A 19,011-nucleotide genomic window follows, 5' to 3' on the forward strand; every position below is an offset into this window, starting at 1 on the left:
TTGCTCCTTCCCTATTAACCTCAGATGTCTGATAAACGAAGAACCTAATCAGAGGTAGTAAATCAATGTTTATTAGGACTAACTCAAATTTGAGTATTTTAAAATCAGTATATCTAGGTTGTTAAAATTATTTTAAAAGTGTTTAAGAAAAATGCAATTCAAGTATTCATTAGTAAACATCTATAATATTCACACTGTATACCAGTTGTGTATTAAATGCTGAAAGTAATAAGATGAATAAAATATGACACCTGCCCTTGAGGATCTCCAAGTCTAGAGGGCAAATAGACCAGATAAAATATAATGCAGTAAGATAAGTTCTATTATCGCAAAACAAATGAATATCATTCAGTTTTCTAAAGTATACCCCTTGCTCAGAAATTCCAAATATCTTCAGTATCTCCTATCCATTTCTAACTGAACGAAGGCCTGTGCTTCACCTTGTTATATCAACCCACCACACAACTAACCCTCATCTACCATTTCCATAAGCATTCTCCCCTCCACTTTGTACCCAGATTGTTGTGATGTATCCAAACTGTCTTAACTGTAAACCTGCAGACACAATTCCCTTTCTTCTTCACTTCTGTAGGTGTTTATGGAATTCCTTTCAACCTGGAATTTTCACTGTTTCCTCTATATCTTTCAAATTCATGTTAACCCATCAAAAATACTGTCTTCTCCATGGAACTTTTACTGAATTCTCCATAAAAGGCAATTTTTCCTTCATTTAGACTGGCATAATAAATTCCAAGTTTTACACCTACTGCTTATAAACATTGAGCACTGACTAGAGTTATACTTGAATTATCTCCACTCAACCCCTTTCACTGGACCATAATTTAGGGATTCAGAGTAGGAATCATATCTCAATGTCTTTATTATTTCGCATCTGCTTCACAGTGTGTAACCCAGAGCCCAATGTACAGTAGGCACTCAAAAGTTACCATAAATGCCTCAATATAATATAATTGAGGGCCAACAGAGAGAACCTCCATAGTCCCAGTGAGAATTTTACAACTAAAATGATTCTGCCCAAGAATAATATACAGGCACTAATAACTAGTTGTTATGCTTAGTTTAGTAAGTTAGTTCACTTACATATTTAAATTGTGTATTTTGGAAACAATAAAATAATTAAAAATAGCACATATTCCCCCTCATAATGCATGAAAAAATTTACTCAGACTCCTACATGAAACCTCATCATCAAGATTTCATCTTCATCACAGCTGCATATACAATTTTTGTTATCATTTTACAGCATATGCTAACTCCACTGCAATCTAAGCATTTTTTGAATGTGTGATTCTTACAGTCCTTGGGAATTTTATTTCAAACAGCACAATCCATTTGCATACCTTTCAGTCATTTTTTTTTTGTTTGATCTATGAGTGTATACTCATAGCATCTACCATATATTTTAATTAATAGACTTTATTTTTTTAAAGCAGTTTTAGGCTTACAGAATAAATGAGCAGGATGTACAGAGTTCCCCACTCTCTCCAGTCTCCCCTGTTATGAACATTTTATATTTGTGTGGTACATTTGTTACAATTGATAAACCAATAGTCATATGTTATTATCGACTGAAGTCCACAGTGTAGAGGCTGTTTGGTTAGCTCAGTTGGTTAGAGCACAGCCTTGCTACACCAAGGTCAAGGATTCGGATCCCCATACTGGACGGCTTCCAAAAACATAAAAAAAGTCCACAGTAATTTACATTTGGGTTCACTTTTTTGTGTTGTGTATTTTATTTTGTTTTTGTTTGTTTGTTTGTTTGTTTTTTAAATAGACTATTTTTAAAGAACACTTTTAGGTTTACAGCAAAATTGAGCAGAAGATACAGAAATTTCCCATATGCCCCCTACCCCCATACATGCACAACCTCCCCATTATCAACATCCTCCATCAAAATGGTACATGCATTACAATGGATGAACCTACACTGACACATCATTATCACACAAAGTCCATAGTTTACATCAGAACTCACTCTTGGTGTTGTACATTCTATGGAGTTTTGACAAATATATAATAGCATGTATTCACCATTACAGTATCATACAGTATAGTATTTCTGTCATAAAAAAAATCACTTTGTTCCACTTATTTATCCCTTGCTGTCTCACTCTGAGCCCTGGGAAACCACTGATATTTTTACTGTCTCCATAGTTTGGTCTTTACCAGAATGTCACGTAGCTGGAATCATATAGTATGCAACTCTTCCAGATGGGCTTCTTTCACTTAGCAATGTGAATGTAAGGTTTTTAAGGTTCTTGTCTCTTTTCATGGCTTGTTAGCTTATTTCTTTTTATTGCTGGATAATATTCTATTACATCTAAGTACAAGTTTTGGCAATTATGAATAAAGTTGCTATAAAACTGTGTGAAGCTTTTTGTGTGGACATAAGTTTTCACTGCAATGTTTTTAAAGGAAGATACATATTCATATGAGTACATATTCATACCGTAAGATAATATATACATTTGTGAGATCATACAAAAATAATTATAGAATCTGATCTAATGTGTTTGCATCCTTCTTACACATTTTCTTTGTTGACCTCAGTAAGTCTGGATCAACATTGATTTGGGTTATTTGAGGCTATGGAGTCTTTACCTTGGAGTCAAACAATTTGAGGCTTGTTAGCTGATTTTGCCATTTTTAAGCTATATGATTTCATGGAAGATAACCTTCCTATAGGTTTGTCGACCTATATGTAAATGACTATATTTCAGGGTTGTTGAGAGCTTAATGGTAGTAAATAGTAGCTACACCTATTAGCAATCACTTAAATAACAACTTGAAAAATAAATCACATGTAAAAATTCCTAGCATATTCTTCAAAAACAGCAGGCTTGGGATATCCAACGCTGAAAATCAACATGAGCCACAAAAGCTCGTCTCCCAGAGCCCCAAGAAATTATATGGTACTGTGTAATTGAGACATCCAAACCTCACCATGCAAAGTCCCACAAAACTGACAGATGTGCCCTAATATATTATTTTAATCTTAGTTTGCATAGAAATGTGCAATTTACTCATTACAAAATCATACACACTCTTGAGGTCTCAGAGTATTGCATAATCCTTGGGAAAATAAAATTTTCTGAGTTCGTTTTTAAGTATTTTTAAGATAATAATTAAATTTGTGTATGTATGAATTTTTTCATTAATTATTTCGTTCTTGAACTCCCAAAGAGATTATAAGCTAATTGCAGAGGACAAGGCACATACAGTGACATCTAGAGAAGCAGTTCCATGTTGCACAATGGAAAAAGTTAGGTCTCTGTAGCCAAATAAGATGGAGCTAAATCCCAGCTCAGTGATAGACTAGCTATACAAATTTGGCAATGGATTTAATCTTTATAAGTCTCAATTTCCTCCCATGTAAAATTGAGGTAATAATTCTTATCTTTCTGGGTTATGTTATGAATGGCAAGTAATATTTATAAAGTTTCTAGTTCATAATAAAAGATCTTCAAATAGTAACTTATGCTTGAATCACTTTATCTAAATCCTTTATTTGAACCTTTTCCAGGATTGTATTTTTCAGCAAGATATGTAAGCAGCTTAAAGAAATTGGTTCATACAATAGATTTTTTAAAATCATGTTTTTCTCTATATCCTGTGCCTTAACCTTCTAAATTTAAATACATCTTATACATCATCACTGAGAATGAAATAAATAAGAATAGATTGTCAAAATCACAGAATTGTTTTATACTATTGAAATTTAAAATACTTGAGTAGTTCTCTATGCTAGTAAAAATTAATAATATAAATCTTTTGTCATATTTCACTGTTGACTGTGCTCCTTTACAAAGAGCTTTTGAAGTAGGTAAAAAGATATTATTAATACTACATTGCAGAAGAAAAAAACTGACACCCTTGAAAGGTAATGAAATTTAGTCTAAGTCACATAGTTAGTAATGGAAGTGCTGTGACAAGACATCCCATCCTATGACGGTCATCATATCATGCTGTGTCACATCTTATATAAATGGTACACTGTTGGGCCTCTAACTTTTGAATTTATCAGTAGCATAAGTTTATGTACATATCAAGTTAAAGAATTTGTTTTAAAACAAATGAGTGATGTCATGGTGATTGCAGTTTCCATATATTAATAATATGTATTCCCAGTCCATAGCAAAAATTATCAGGAAATATTTATAAAATTAAACAAATAATCCTTATTCTATACATACATACAATTCAGTACGAATATATGAGTATCACTTATTAAGGATTGAAGGAGCTCAAAAGCTCCTTGAGAAACTGTCGACATTTTCCTAAAATACTGAATGATGTAACTATTTATTTATTTTCTTGGTTTGCAATGGATTTTATTTTATTTTTTAAAATACATCAGCTTTGTATTTTATTTTCTTTTTCTTGCACCTTCACTTACTACACATACATATATATTTCTTTATTATACAAACATGTGGGTTACAACGTTGATTTTCAATAATTGTATACAATGTCTGGTGGTTAGATCAGTATAGTTAGATTATTCATCATTACAATACACAATCATTCTTTGTGTCCATTGACCAATTCCCTATTAGCCCCCCTCTCTCTCTCCCCCCTTTTCCACCTCTAGTTTTCTAAAAGTTCAACGTATTACTGTGATTGTTGTTTCTTTCTTTCTCTCTGTCTCTATTGTTCATTTTTTTAATTTATGGATTCAGCTCTGTTATGAGTGAGAACATGTGGTATTTCTCTTAAAGTACCTCTGGGGACCAAGTATTCACAATCACTTATTTTTTTCTCTATTATTGTACAAATTGTGGAGATACATGAAACAGGATCAAAATGCTGGTCCTAATAATGATGGAATGCCTTCTGTTTCCCATCTGGATTGAACTCTGAAGTAAGCACAGATAGAAAGTTTGTAGAACTGTTCTCTCTGTCAGGCTGGGATCAGGTCTCAAGAAGAGCAAGGGATATCACTTATATTAGAATAGGGATATTTTCCCCAAAATCCCTGCAATTTCTCACATTACCAATATATAATTAATCTTTTATATCATTACAGTCTTCAACGGGGAATTTATTTATTTTATTCATTCATTCATTCATTTATTTATTTTATGGCTGGCTGGTACAGGGATCTGAATCCTAGACTTTAGTGTTACCAGCATCACACTCTCCCAAGAGAGATAACCAGCCAGCCCAATGTCTAATTTTAAATGACTACATTGTATTACATTGTACTCTACTGTAGTCAAATTAACCAGTAAGCATTGTTATGCATTTACCTTCTTGCAAATTTTTGCTGCATTAATACAACTAAATTTGCTTTCTTCCGTGGTTATTTATCCAAGATAAATTCGAAAAGTTTCAGTATTTTTTATAATTATCAGTAATTATCCTGTAGCAATCTATTTTTATGCCAGCCACAGTTCAATTTAATTGCATTGACCAGAGCAACCTGATAGGCACTTCATTTATAGTGATCTTATCATCATAGCATTCATAGTCATTTTTAAAGTTGTCTTTTGGGCCTGATTTAATTGCTCCAAATAGAAAATTTAAACAATGCCACGCCCTTCTCATGTGCTCATTGGCTAGAAACATTGTGAGGATTAATCTTCAATCCTTAACTATCTTAAGGGCATGGTATCAATGCAAAAGGATATATATATATATATATATATATATATATATATATATATATTTGCAGTATTTGACTTATTGCACCATTTATGTACAATCACAGCTGAGTATGAGTATTTGAGGACTTAGAATCGTTTTAATACTGTATACCCTTCTTTTATTTCCCTCTAAGATGGTTGACTAGAGAGGTCTGCTTCTAGTCCCCTCCCCGTAAAAAGAGATCAAAACAACAGACAAACAGATGTATTTTCACTGGAACCTGAGGAAACATGGCCCAGAGCACCAGAAGAATGAGGAGATTCATGTGAAGCGCGGATGAAGGGAACAGAACCATACAGAAGAGAACAGGGCATCCAGCCTCAGCCCCGCTTCAGGGACCAGCTTGGAACCAGGCAGAGAGAACCTAAAAAGACTCCGGCTATTCCCACCACTGCCACAAACGCCAGAGATCCCTGCCTCAGGGGAGTCCCCCAGTCTTTCTGGGACCCACATCCAAACTCAGTCAGCACTTGCTCCCCGCAAAGTGGGCGGGTAGACCTGCTAAGAGGGAAATCTGCCAAAGTGCAGTGGCTCACCACATTCGCAGCCTGCCTTGCAAGACTGTGGAGGCTGAAACCACGGGTTCCCGCAGTGCCCACAGCTAGGCCAGCAGAAGCCTGGCCTACACCAAGACTCTCCGCAGGCTCACACGGGATCCTGCATCCCAGCTATTTGGAGCTTAGACCCCTGCACCTGATCCAGCAAGTCTGAGTCCCCTCATCTGGAGGCACTGCTGTATTCTACGGGAATCACTTGGGCACTGGTGGAGTCAGGGCGCAGGCTGCCTGGAGCCTCAGAGTGACTGAAATCCCAGGATCTGAACTTACTCAGCACCCCTCGCCCCCAGGGGATCAGCAAGCTGGCTGAGTGGAAAACCCACTGGAGTGTAGTGGTTCCCCACATTCGTGGCCCACCTTGCATATCCCATGGGGCCTGAGCCCACAGCTGCCTGCACAGCTCACAGCTAACTCAGCTGAAACCCCAACTCCCCCCATAACCCTCCACATGCTCGCATGGGCACCAGTAGGGCTACAATCCCAGCTATTGGGAGCCTAGACCCAGACAGCCTCAGTCATTTGTATGGAGGCCTTGCCTACATTCTGCTATGTTGGCTTAGGCACACGTGAGACCAAGGCACAGACTGCTTGGAGCCTAGGACAGAAGGAAGGACTGCCCAGCCTCTGAACTCATGCAGCAACCCTTCCCTGTGACAGGCCTCTGTAGTGCTGCTGGACTCAGTGGTACCATTGCAGGCTCACATTTGCTCAACAGTGATTGGGTAGCAGTTTTCCCTTCCTACAACACACTTCAGAGAGTCACTATGTCCTCCATCATTCACACAGGCCTGCTCCAGACTCAACAGCTGAGCCAGGGTCACTCTACAGAGTTCCTGGGTGCTGTTTTCTCGGTGTATATATGTTCCCAGACTGACAGCTAACCAGATAGGAGCTTTGACACCCTAAAACAGGCCTCTGCAGAGCTGTTGGCCTTGACTGCATCCTTACAGGCTTGCATCAGGCTCAACAGCTATTCGGGTGGCCACCTTCAGAGCTGCCAAGCCTCATGACAGCTGTACACCCACTCCCAAACCAACAGTTGATTGGGTAGCAGTCTTTCCTCCCTACAGCACCCCTCTGGAAAGCTGCTGGGTTCTGCAGCATCAACACAGGCTTGCTCCAGGCTCAATAGCTGAACCAATGGCCCTCTACAGACCTACCAGGAACTGCAGTAACAGTGTACAGCTACCCACTGACTGACAGCAGATCACCCACCCCAACAAGACACCTACCCCAATGAGAAACTGCTCAGGGCCCCTCCACCTAGGCCACACAGGCACTTAGCAATAACTCTAAGATTGAATACAGCGGAAGAAGTTGTATTTAAGACTGCACTACTGCACTCACCCAGATCCAAACTTAAAATGCCCAGCCCAACTGACAATATAGAGTACTTCTACAAGAAAGATTCTCTCCCTTCAAAAGCCACTCCTAGAATTAGAAGAAATGACACAACCACCTGATGCCCAGATGTCAACAGAGATATGAGAAGCATGAAAAAACAAGGAAGCTTGACTTTCCCAAAAGAAGACTGTAATCCTCCACTACCAGACCCTAAACCACAAACCACAAGAAATAGATGAATTGCCTGAAGAGGAATCCCAAAGGACACTACTAAGGAAACCCAAAATGATGGATGAAAAAATGGAAATCACAGTGAAGTCAAAAGGAAATTTGAGGACATGTATGAGAAATTCAATGAAAAGATACAAGCAATTAAAAAAAAAACCAAGCAGAAATCCTGCAATTGAAGAATTCATTCAAAGAAATAAAACATACAACTGAGAGCATAAACAGCAGGCTAGAACAAGTAGAAGAAAAAATCTTCAAACCAGAAGACAGGCTTTTTGAATTAATACACTTGGAGCATAAAAGAGAAAATAGAATTTGAACAGAAATGAAGAAAACCTGTGAAATCTTTTGATAACCTTAAGAGTATAAACAACTATATTATAGGTATACAGGAAGGGTAAGAGAAAGGAAAAGGCATTGAAAACTTCTTTAATGAAATAATAGCTCTAAACTTCCCAAATAGTGGGAAAAAGATGTTCTTAACAGATCTGAGAAGCTCAAAGATCCCCACACAGATTCAGCCCAAAAAGGAACTCCCGAGACACGATGTCCTCAAATTATCAAAAATCAAAGACAAAGGAAGAATTCTAAAAGCAGCAAGAGAAAAGTGTCAAATTACATATAAAGGAATCCCCATCAGGCTAACAGGAGACTTCTCAACAGAAACTCTACATGCCGGGAGAGAGTGGAATGACATATTCAAAGTGTTAAAAGAAAAACAAACAAACAAACAAACAAACAAAACAAACAAAAAAACCTGCCCACCAAGAATACCATATCCAGCAAAGCTTTCCTTCAGAAATTAAGGAGAAGTAGTATGCTTCCCAGACTAACCTAAACTTCAGGAATTCACCACCACGAGACCAGCCCTTCAACAGATCCTGAAGGGAGTCCCACATCTGGTATCAAAAGAGAGATACAGTTCACTGTAAATACACAAGGAAGAATAAAAACCACTAGTAGAACAGATATGCAAATGAGAAAGAGAAAGAAAATGATTTTATCAATACAAAAAAAGCCACACAACCGCAAAGGTAATAAAAGGGAAAGAAAGGAGCATAAGAAACATAAAACAACCCTAGAGAAATTAATAACGTGGCAGGAATAAGGCAACAGACATTGAGGCTGGATCTTCCTCACGCAGTCCACTGACTCACACTCATTCACCTCCCGAAACACGCTCACACACATAGGCAGAAACAATGCCTTATCAGTTCACTAGGTAATGCTTCATACAGTCAAGCTGACACCTAAAATTACCTATCACAGCTGCTGTAACAAAGTGCCACCAACTGGGTGGCTTAAAACAACAGAAATGTCTTGTTTCAGTGTGAGGTCTTCTGGTCACAGTGCAGGAGACAAGAAATCAAAGATGTCAAAAATCAAAGATGCAAAATCAAGATCGTGGGAGAGCAGGCTCCCTCTGAAACCTGTAGGAGGGAATCTGCCTTGTCTCTTCCTAGCTCCCAGTGATGGCCACGATCTTTGGTGTTCCTTGGCTTGCAGCTGCATCTCTCTAATCTCTGTCCCTGTCTTCACGTGGCATTCTCCCTGTGTGTCTTTGTCTTCATGTGGACGTCTTCTTCTTTATGTGTGTGTCTGTATCCAAACTTCCCTCTTCTTATGAGGATACCAGTTATATCAGATTTGAGTCCACCCTAATTGGCTTCATCTTAACTTGATTTACATTTGCAAAAACCTGATTTCCAAATAAAGTCACATTCATCAGGGGGTAGCACTTCAACATATCTTTTCATTGGACACAATAAAATCCATAACAGGTGAGGAGCATCAGCATGGTGGGATTGCTATTAATGGGTTTAATACATCAAGCTCTTTCTCAGTTCAGAAACTTCACATGTGCTGTCCCCTTTGTCTGCATTACTCTTCTGCTCACTCTTTGCCCAAGTTCCAGTGGTGTGACCAGTTCCTAAGAGTCTTTTGTTGAATTTTCAGGAGCCAGTTGCCAAATGCATCAAATATTTAAAATTAAATTATATAAATTTACAATTAATTTAAAACAGAGGTAAGAAATTCTCCAAATTCACCATTTCCTATACGTCATTATGTCATTTCCTATGTGTCCTATACGTCATTATATGCCATTTCCTATATGTCTTATATGTCATTTCCTATATTTTGCTATATTTGACTATTTTTAAATCTATATTCTTTAGATTATATGCATGTTTTATATCTACATAGTGGAAATACAAAGTAACGGTGTTCATATCTTGTCCTAAATTCACATTCAGTGATATCATCTTGGTAGTTTGAAACTGGCCATAAGGGAAGTAATTACAACACAGAAACCAGCTAACTCTACAAATCCGAGTTACCCTCCCATGGAAATACGGTAGTTAAATTTGTACCAAATACCACTGATTGACTCCCGTAATTCCTTTAAGCCTCATCTTCCTTTCCTCAGACCATCTTTCCATAGCACTCATTTAATTTAGATCCCTTTCTCCCGTTATTCTCTTTCTTAGATCCTTTTTTAAAAAATTATTCCTCTTAGAACTGATACTTTATAATTGTTTAGTTATATATGTATTTATTTGTTTAACTTCTGTTTCTCTCACTAAATTAAGTGTCTCAAGAGTAGGGACCATGATTTTTTTATTGTTGCCTATCTCTAGCACAGAAATACAACATTTAGCATATAACAAGCATTTAACAAATATTTGTTAAATATTTATGATTCATCTGAGGAAGGAATGGAAGACCAAAATGATGAGATAATATATTGGGTTTGGTGATGGGGCAAAGTTAAGGCACTGAGTTTCAGGTTACCTGCTAAGATATCTAGCTAAATTCAGGTAAAAATGGAGAGAGTTAATCCTTTGCCATCTATTTGTCCTGCTGCCTTGCACTGTTTATGATTTGTGATGGTAAGCATTTACAATCCAATCATATGCATGGGACAACTGAAGTAAAGAGAAATATGTTCCTGGAATGTAGTAAATGTATTCTAATGAGATAGTCTGGCAATTGAAGAAAGGAATGCAAACTAGTCTATGACATCAATACGTGCTTGTCAAGTGTCCCAGGGAATCCGTGGGTGACCTTAATATAAGGAACTACATGATATGAATATGGGCTCACTCTAGACATGAGAACAATTAAAGTCTCCTGTGAGAGGATAGGTCGACATATCTGAGGTGTTCTGGGGTACCACTGAATCTAGGTGGTGATGTAGGAACAGAAGCAGTGGTAGCCATTATTGCTGGCTTCCAGCCTTCAGCAAAATACCTACATATGGGCAGTATCACCTATAGATAGGAGGCAATTTATTCCAATCCAGACTTAGTTACCAAAGGGCTAGACTTAGAAAGCATGTAGAATGGAAAGAGCAGAGGTTGTGAAAGTGAACTCTCCACTTATTAAGAGACCTTCAGCAATGTACTTATTCTCTCTGAGGTTTAGTTTCCCCATCTCTTAAGTGGGGATGACAGTACAAACCTCATAGAGTGGCAAGATCACCAATAACCTTTAAGGGAGTTTTGTGTGAATTAGGGAGTTTTGTGAATGGCACCCACTCTGAGATAATGCAGTCCCTGTAGCTAGTGGCTTGATAAAGAAGGGACTCTTTCCATAAAGAAAAAGTGTCTCTTCCTCCTGGTGGTCATACTCAGGGGTACGAGACTACTTGCCTCCAAATACAGGAAGCAAACCACGCAACCATTCTTTCCTGGAGTTCAGGTATAGAATAAGATCTTATATTAAAACACTGAGCTCTGTTTCTATCCCTAAAATCTCTCCCTTTTGTTCTTTCCTATTTCCCCCATTGCATTATCAAGTAGGATTCCTTTGCTCTTGGAGACAGCTAGGTCAGCCCTTTGCTACTACAAGCCCCTTTGCTTCAGAACTTGAATTGGATAATTGAGAGTGACATACCCTTTTCTCACTATCCTTTCCCAGGTAAGACCTCTCCCTCACCCACTCAATGTAATTGCTCCTAAAGTACATGTTCCTTTCAGGGGTACCTGGTGTATATGCTGAGGGAGACTGAGTTCAGAGATCATGAAATACAGCAACCTTTTTTCATATGCCAATAAACCTGGTCAATCACAGCTGTTATAAACAAACAAGGAAAACCTGTTGTTTTTTATCCCTTAAATTATGTCAGTACCTGGTGGTTGTTTATGTTTAAAGAGTCAACAGAAGGCAGACAAGGAACCAGGGAACATGATAAGTGTTTAAAGGATGTGATTTACTACTCAGCCAAGTACCAGTGATGTGGCATGAATTAAAAACAAGCAGTCTTCCAGAAGAGATGTAATTAATTGACCTGGCTTAGATCTCTCCTTTCCTGGAGAAATATTTGTCAGTGAAGTGCTTCTAACACTGCCTTGGCTGTAATTATTATTCAAGTTCATGCTGCAAAGTCATCTTCACTTAAGAATTCTAGCATTCTTCACTGAAAAAATCATAGGCAAGGCTTTTGTATTTCTGCACACCTTGGGATTTATTCTCAGAAGTAGGAAGCAAATATAGCCAGCAATTATTTTAGATATTTATTTTCAGAAATGAATTTTTCCCAAATCTGTCAGACTTGGCTGAAGGTTCTTTTTCAATTTAATCTTTGTTAGCAGTATGAAAAACTGTTAAGTTAAATGTTCAGGCATAAGCAAGTCATTACTCCATCTCTGAACTCCAGAGAGGGACTGGTTGTCATGGTAATGTTGCTGTATGTGTGAAGTTAGCATTGGCAACATCACATTTTCATTAAAACATCATGCACATTTGCATGAACTTCTGCCCAGTCCCTTGTTGCTGGGTTTGCTGCCCGCCACCCCATCCGATAATAGTGCCAAGGGATTTCGTATTTCAGAGCCAAGTTTGTTAGAGTTCACTGTGTTTATTATTGATCTGTCTCAGATGGAAATTGAGCTGTATTCAAAGCTTAACATATATGAATAGAGAGTTGACTATAATTTTGAACTGAAGTAACCCTCCCATTTCTTCTAGTGAATGATTTTAATTATTTTATCTTGTCTCTCTCCATATTAGGATGTCTTCCTTCTAATATCTTCCTCCTGAATTTGCAGTGTTGCTATTACTCCTGAAGATGTAGGTTTCTTTTCTGTTGTTGTTGTTGTTTTTTCTTCTTCCCAGGACCAACATTATGTTCCCTTTGGCTCAGGGCTATGATTACGCTTATTCACCCATATGATCATTTTGTTTATTCAGTTGATAAATGTTTAATACTTGTTTACTGTATGGTACAGTAGATGCTGAGTTCCAGGTAATCAAGGGTGAAGATTAGTTGGTCAAAAATGTGAGCTCTTGCTGACTAACCTGTTTTTGATAAAATGGTCTGTGTATTGTGTGTGGCACACAAACAGAACAGTACTGTAGATTAGCAAATAGTGTGTTTATTGTTTTCATGATATTGTTTAAACATCCTTTTGCTGAGCTAAAGGCTTGAATAAATAAACCAACCACTAGGAAGTCTCAGAACAGTTTCTGCATATAATAAATACATGCAAATTATAATGGCTATTAAATATAATACCTATCCACTCTCTCTCTGCTTATACACACGTAAGAAACAAGACTTCTGATTGATCAATAATTTCAGTTGCATGTGGGTACTCTTATAGGATTTCCACATGATACATCACTGTACTTCTGTCTATGCCTCTGTTCATACTGCTCCTTATACTTGGCATGCCTTTACCATCCCATATTCCCACTGAATGCTTAGAGAACACCTCATCTTTTAAAATTCTATGTAAGTATCACTTTCTCTTTGACGTGTTGTATAACAATTGACATGAAATAAAAAGATAAGAAATAACACTAAAACATGCTTTTATCAACTCTGGAGGTAAATTCCAGTAGAAACAGCAAAGAGAATGGAACTAATTACCTCTGGGAGAAGAGCCTCGTGTTGAGGAGACGTGGGGCAGGAAACCATTACAGACCATGTAGCACTACTAGGTGTTCAAATTATGTACACGCTATTTTGCTTTTTTAAAAAAGACAAATTTAAATAGTGCTATAAGCTTAAATAAAAAATATATAAGATATTCTGTAGTATTTCTCATCAAATTATTTTATCCTTATTTGGATTATTTTCCCACTAAATTTAAATGGCAACAGAACCATTTAAATTTAAACCATGGATAACAAAGCATAGAATTTGATTTCAGTCTCTTTAACAATCACTTGATAAATTCTGTCATTTCTATGTTTATGCCTTCTAATTATAGTACAGCCCTCTAAAAAGACATCAGATGAGTTTTTAAAAAAAGGAATTCTGTAAAAATATTTCTACCTAATACTAACTAAATGTCTACATCTACCATGTATTCTTAGGATCATTAAGAATATGAGAGTCATAGATTCAGAGAAATATTTAATTTATCCTAAAGATATGTTATTGAGTTAGGTAACATCTAGAAATCTCTTGCATATTTCCTTTCAAGATATCTATTTCTAAAAATAGATGGATACATATCTAAAGATATGGGTTTTGGGGAATATTATTAACCACTCATTCATTGATCTACCCACATCATCAAACATCTCAGTATGATGACACTTCGGCTCACTAATAGGCATGTGCCTGCTACTCCAAATTATGACAGGACTGTCCTTGGCCATACACTACACAGCAGACACACAACAGCATTATGACAGGACTGTCCTTGGCCATACACTACACAGCAGACACACAACAGCACTTTCCTCTGTCATCCACATCTGCCAAGATGTAAACTATGGCTGAATCATTCGATACATTCACGCCAATGGAGCACCCATATTCTTTATCTGCCTTTTCATTCATGTAGGCCGAGGCCTCTACTACGTGTCCTACACCTGCCTAGAAACCTGAAGCACTGGCATCATCCTACTCTTTACAGTAAGAGCTACAGCATTCATGAGGACAAATATCTTTTTGAGGAGCAACAGTAATTATGAACCTATTATCTGCTGTCCCATATACTGGCACAAGCCTAGTAGAGTGAACTTGAGGCGGGTTCTTGGTAGACAAGGCCACCGTCACATGCTTCTTTGCTCTCCACTTTATCCTACCCTTTATCATCTCAGCCTTAGCCATTGTACACCTTCTATTTTTACACAAAACAGGATCCAACAACCCTTCAGGAATCCCATCAGACTCAGACAAAACCCCATTCCAGCCCTACTATGCAATTAAAGATGCACTAGGAGTCTCCTGCTCACCTTTCTCCTCCTCACCCTTGTCCTCTCCTCCCCTGACCTCTTAGGAGACCCCGACAACTGCCCTCCGGCCAACCCCCTAAACACACCACCCCACCTCGAACCAGAACGGTACTTTCTACTCGCCTGTGCAATTCTACGTTCCATCCCAGGAAACCAGGAGGAGTCCTCTCTCTCATCATATCTATCCTAGTCCTAGCTCTCATCCCCACCCTCCAGCTATCCAAACAACGCAGTGCAGGACAAGTTGCTTCTAAATAAACTCTGTACAAACTAAAAATCTAAGAATATCCAGGAATTTTTAGTGAAGGAAGGGTAATAAAAAAGAATAGAGCCCTCAACTATTAAAGCATATTGTGCAATTTTTAAAAAGATAGGTAGGTAGGTAGGTAGATAGGTAGAGAGGTAGATAGAAAATGGGCATGGAGTGGAACACTTACAAATACACATGTGAAGGTATTTTATGATAAACATAGGATTTCAAATCATACTGAAAGGAAATATTTTTCAGTAGCATAAGCACCACTGTTGTATATCCATTTGGAAAAACAAAACAAAAAAAATTTATTTTATTTTATTTTATTTTTTTAAACAAAATTCACATTTTATTTAGATTGAAATAAACTATATAAAATTGATTTTCCTCACCAAAAATAACAGCAATATTTTCTGTATTATTTCTAGATAAACCACAAAACACTTTAGGCTTTTCAGGTTTTGCTTGTAAATCAAGATGAGGCAGTAGATATAGTCATGGAAAAAGACAGAAGAAAACAGACAAGTCAGTTGTCAGTATCCATGGCCTCTGACTCTGTCTTGATCATGAAGCACAAGTGTTCAACATATACCTGCTAAAAAGCATATGGAGATGTAGGCTCAACAAAGGAATGTAAACAGTAACCACCAGATGAGGAACAATGGCAGGCTCTTCCATTCAAACTTTAACTGTAACTTGTTCCTCTAAGTTTATTTGATACAGACAAAATCTACACTGAAATCCTTATTTGGCGAGTTCACAAGTTTCTCTCTGTTAATTCCCTTAACTGTCCATTACAGATTTTTAACAACATACTTAAAACTCCCACTAGTCAAAGGTCAATTGTGGGTTTCAATGTAACATTTTATCAAACGTATTCCTTCCTCCCACACCTCCTTAAAATTTATTTCTTCAAAGAATTTATAACTCAATACCCGACAAATGGATCCATGGTGATAATAAATGTTATGTCTAAAATGACTTATCTAAAACAATTCCAGAGTACCACTAGCAGAGATCACACAGAAGTGAAATGTGGCACTTTCAATGCTATCTTCTGGAAGAACAGATAGGTTTTCAAAGCATGAGAGTTCAAACAGGGGCCATTTAAATAGGAAGATTATCAATGGCTAATGTACTCAATAGGAGGCCCAGAGGCAAAGATATTCAGTGGTTAAGTGGCCTACATACACCTTACAGATATTCTTCCAAATATCAAACGTAAGAGAAAGCTTATTTTTAAAGTCTCTTAGGTATTTTCAATGGTTTCTGAATTATCTGTAGGAAGCTCTGACTTAGTTGTGTAGAGTTTGATATATGTGTCCACCATTAAATCCAGATCATGTTTTATATCAAAATTTATGTTAAGCAAAGCCAAGTTACTTGACCTTTGGTCTGTCAAAGTGTTCCTCAAGTATGTTTTGAGACGCTTTCGTCCATTTTCATAGTGCTCATTCTCAACCTTCATCACAGGAAGAATACATAGGACCTTCAGCAATGCATACACATTAGGGAAAAACTTGATGTCAGGCAGATGGAGGGCTTCATAAATGGTGGATGGAAGTTCTATATCTTTCCCTCTGTGTTTCCATTTGATTCTCCAACAATGAAGCTCAGCTGAGAGTGTGTCAGGATTGGGTAAGTCACTTCTGTAAATGTCAGCATGGTGTTCTTCTGACGTATTGAATTTCAGCTGTCCCATGACCGAGGGTACCAGAGATAAGCATTTAAGAGCTTTGAGGTGCTGTTCTGAGAATATATCTTTAAGTTCCTGAATAATATGCTCCACTGTTGGAACACTTAGGGTTTCTTTATAGTAACTCTCAGAGGTTAGGTGAGATTCCAAGTTACCTTGCTGAGCTCTGTGGAATTTCCCAGGGAGTTTCATTTGAATATCAAGTTTGGTTGCCAAATTTGTGGCTTCCTCAAACCAAAACTCATGATAAACTTCAATATTTTCCATCACTTCATTGAGTGAATGCAGTACTGCAGTTAAGCTACTGGCTGCAAAAAAGACATCAGAGGTTTGCCCCTGGAGATTTTTCCCAAAGGCTCTTGTAAAAGATAGGACATTTTTAAGAACAACAATGGTAACAACAAAATCAAAATCTGTTATTGCACTACACAGTACAAATGCTCGGCCAGCTATACAATTATTCCATCTAATACTTGTGTCACTATTTATACCATCTAAACATAAAACAAGTGCTTGCAGGAGGGCCACTAAAATTTCAAAAGCATCATGCCTGCCTGTCCACTGAGAATGGCAAATTTCCTTCAGTTCTCTACTCCTTTCTTCACTGTTCTGAAAAAGAACAGAAATCACATTGTCAAGTTCTAAAAGCAGTTGTGGTGATTGATGGAAAAAAGAACAAACTTCCTCAATTGTTCCCAGTGCAACAGATACTCCCATAACAGGGACTGATTTTGCCAACCACATATTTAAGGCACAGGAAGAGCAAAGTGTGTAGATAGCTTGGGGATATTTCTCTAAAAGTCTAGAAGCAACAACTTTCATTTTGGAAGAAAATCCACTGGACACAATGTAAGCTTGGCCACGACAATACTCCATGTTTAGGCCCCACTTCTCAGTTATTGTAGTGTGAAATTTCACAGCCAAAATTTCTGCATCAGCTTCATAAGGCAGGAAGCCCACAAATTCCTCTCTCAGATTATGAGATTCATCGACAAACCTCACCAACACAGGTAGGTGCTCCTCTCCTGCTATGCACTACATCATCAGTGATAATAGAAAAGAAGTGTGAGTCTCTTACTTCCCTGAGAGTTTCTTCCCGAATACAGCTCTCACAGATCTCCAGCATCTGTTTCTGCTGTGTTTTCGAACAGAACAACGTGTTAACTGCTGTTGTCTCAAAGCGCTTTCTCAGGACCTCTTCACCAGAATTTATCCGGCACTCCAGCGGTGCTTGAAAGTTATCAGGAGTAAAGAGACCTTCTGGGATTTCATCAGCCTCATGTACATCCAGAGGTATGTTTTGTTTTCCCATAAGAATCAAAATTTCAAACAGAGATTTTAAGTATTCTTTGTTTTCCTTCTCTTCAAGGGTTAGAGGTAAGATATCTTCATCGTGTTCTTCACCCCCTTCTTCTGCACTGGGGTTCTGAGCATTACTGTTGTTGGTTTCTTTATGTTTTTGTTCCTGTTCAGAAGTTTCATCAATTTTTTTCTGTTTCAGTGTCCTGATTTCATCTTCACTCAATTCTTTTATTCGTTTTCTGTGTCTACTATGTGGATTGTTCAAATGACTGGTAAGATCAAATATTGTTGGTATTGCATTATCTCGAAGAACTGTCCTATAAGGACTAGTTCTACAGATCATAGAAGTCTCAAAGTGTTTGGCACATAATCGATAATGTTTATGGAGTTGATCAGGTGTTTTATCTTCTAAGTCTGCTCTCCTACAATTTTCCACCCACTTCTGGCATCTGGCCGGATCCCGCGGGAACCTGAAGAAGGCAGGGTGGACTGCGTGCTCTTCCGCGTGCCATTGGGGGCAGCGCAGAAGTTCGGCATCGTCGCCCGCCCGCCGCCGGCCCAGCCCTCCCCTACCCGCCTCCTCAGGGCAGCCCGCCCGCCCGTCGGGGCCGGGGAGGGGAGCCGGGCCGGCGCGCGGGGTAAAACAAAAACATTTTAAAAGTTGGATCCATACTTCATGACTTATTACAGAAAAATAAATTGTTTTTTCTCCTTGCTGTTGTTTCTCCTCAAACATTTCAATGAAGGTGTTTTTTCATATTAAAAAAAAA

At 37.9% G+C, this 19,011-nt stretch overlaps 1 pseudogene; it reads right to left on the reverse strand.

Moving 5' to 3' along the window:
- Positions 1–16,055: 16,055 nt before the first annotated feature.
- On the reverse strand, positions 16,056–18,778 carry LOC134375773 (52 kDa repressor of the inhibitor of the protein kinase-like; annotated as a pseudogene).
- Positions 18,779–19,011: the final 233 nt, after the last annotated feature.

Source organism: Cynocephalus volans, chromosome 4 (assembly GCF_027409185.1).
Source record: "Cynocephalus volans isolate mCynVol1 chromosome 4, mCynVol1.pri, whole genome shotgun sequence".
In the NCBI taxonomy this organism is placed as follows: domain Eukaryota; kingdom Metazoa; phylum Chordata; class Mammalia; order Dermoptera; family Cynocephalidae; genus Cynocephalus; species Cynocephalus volans.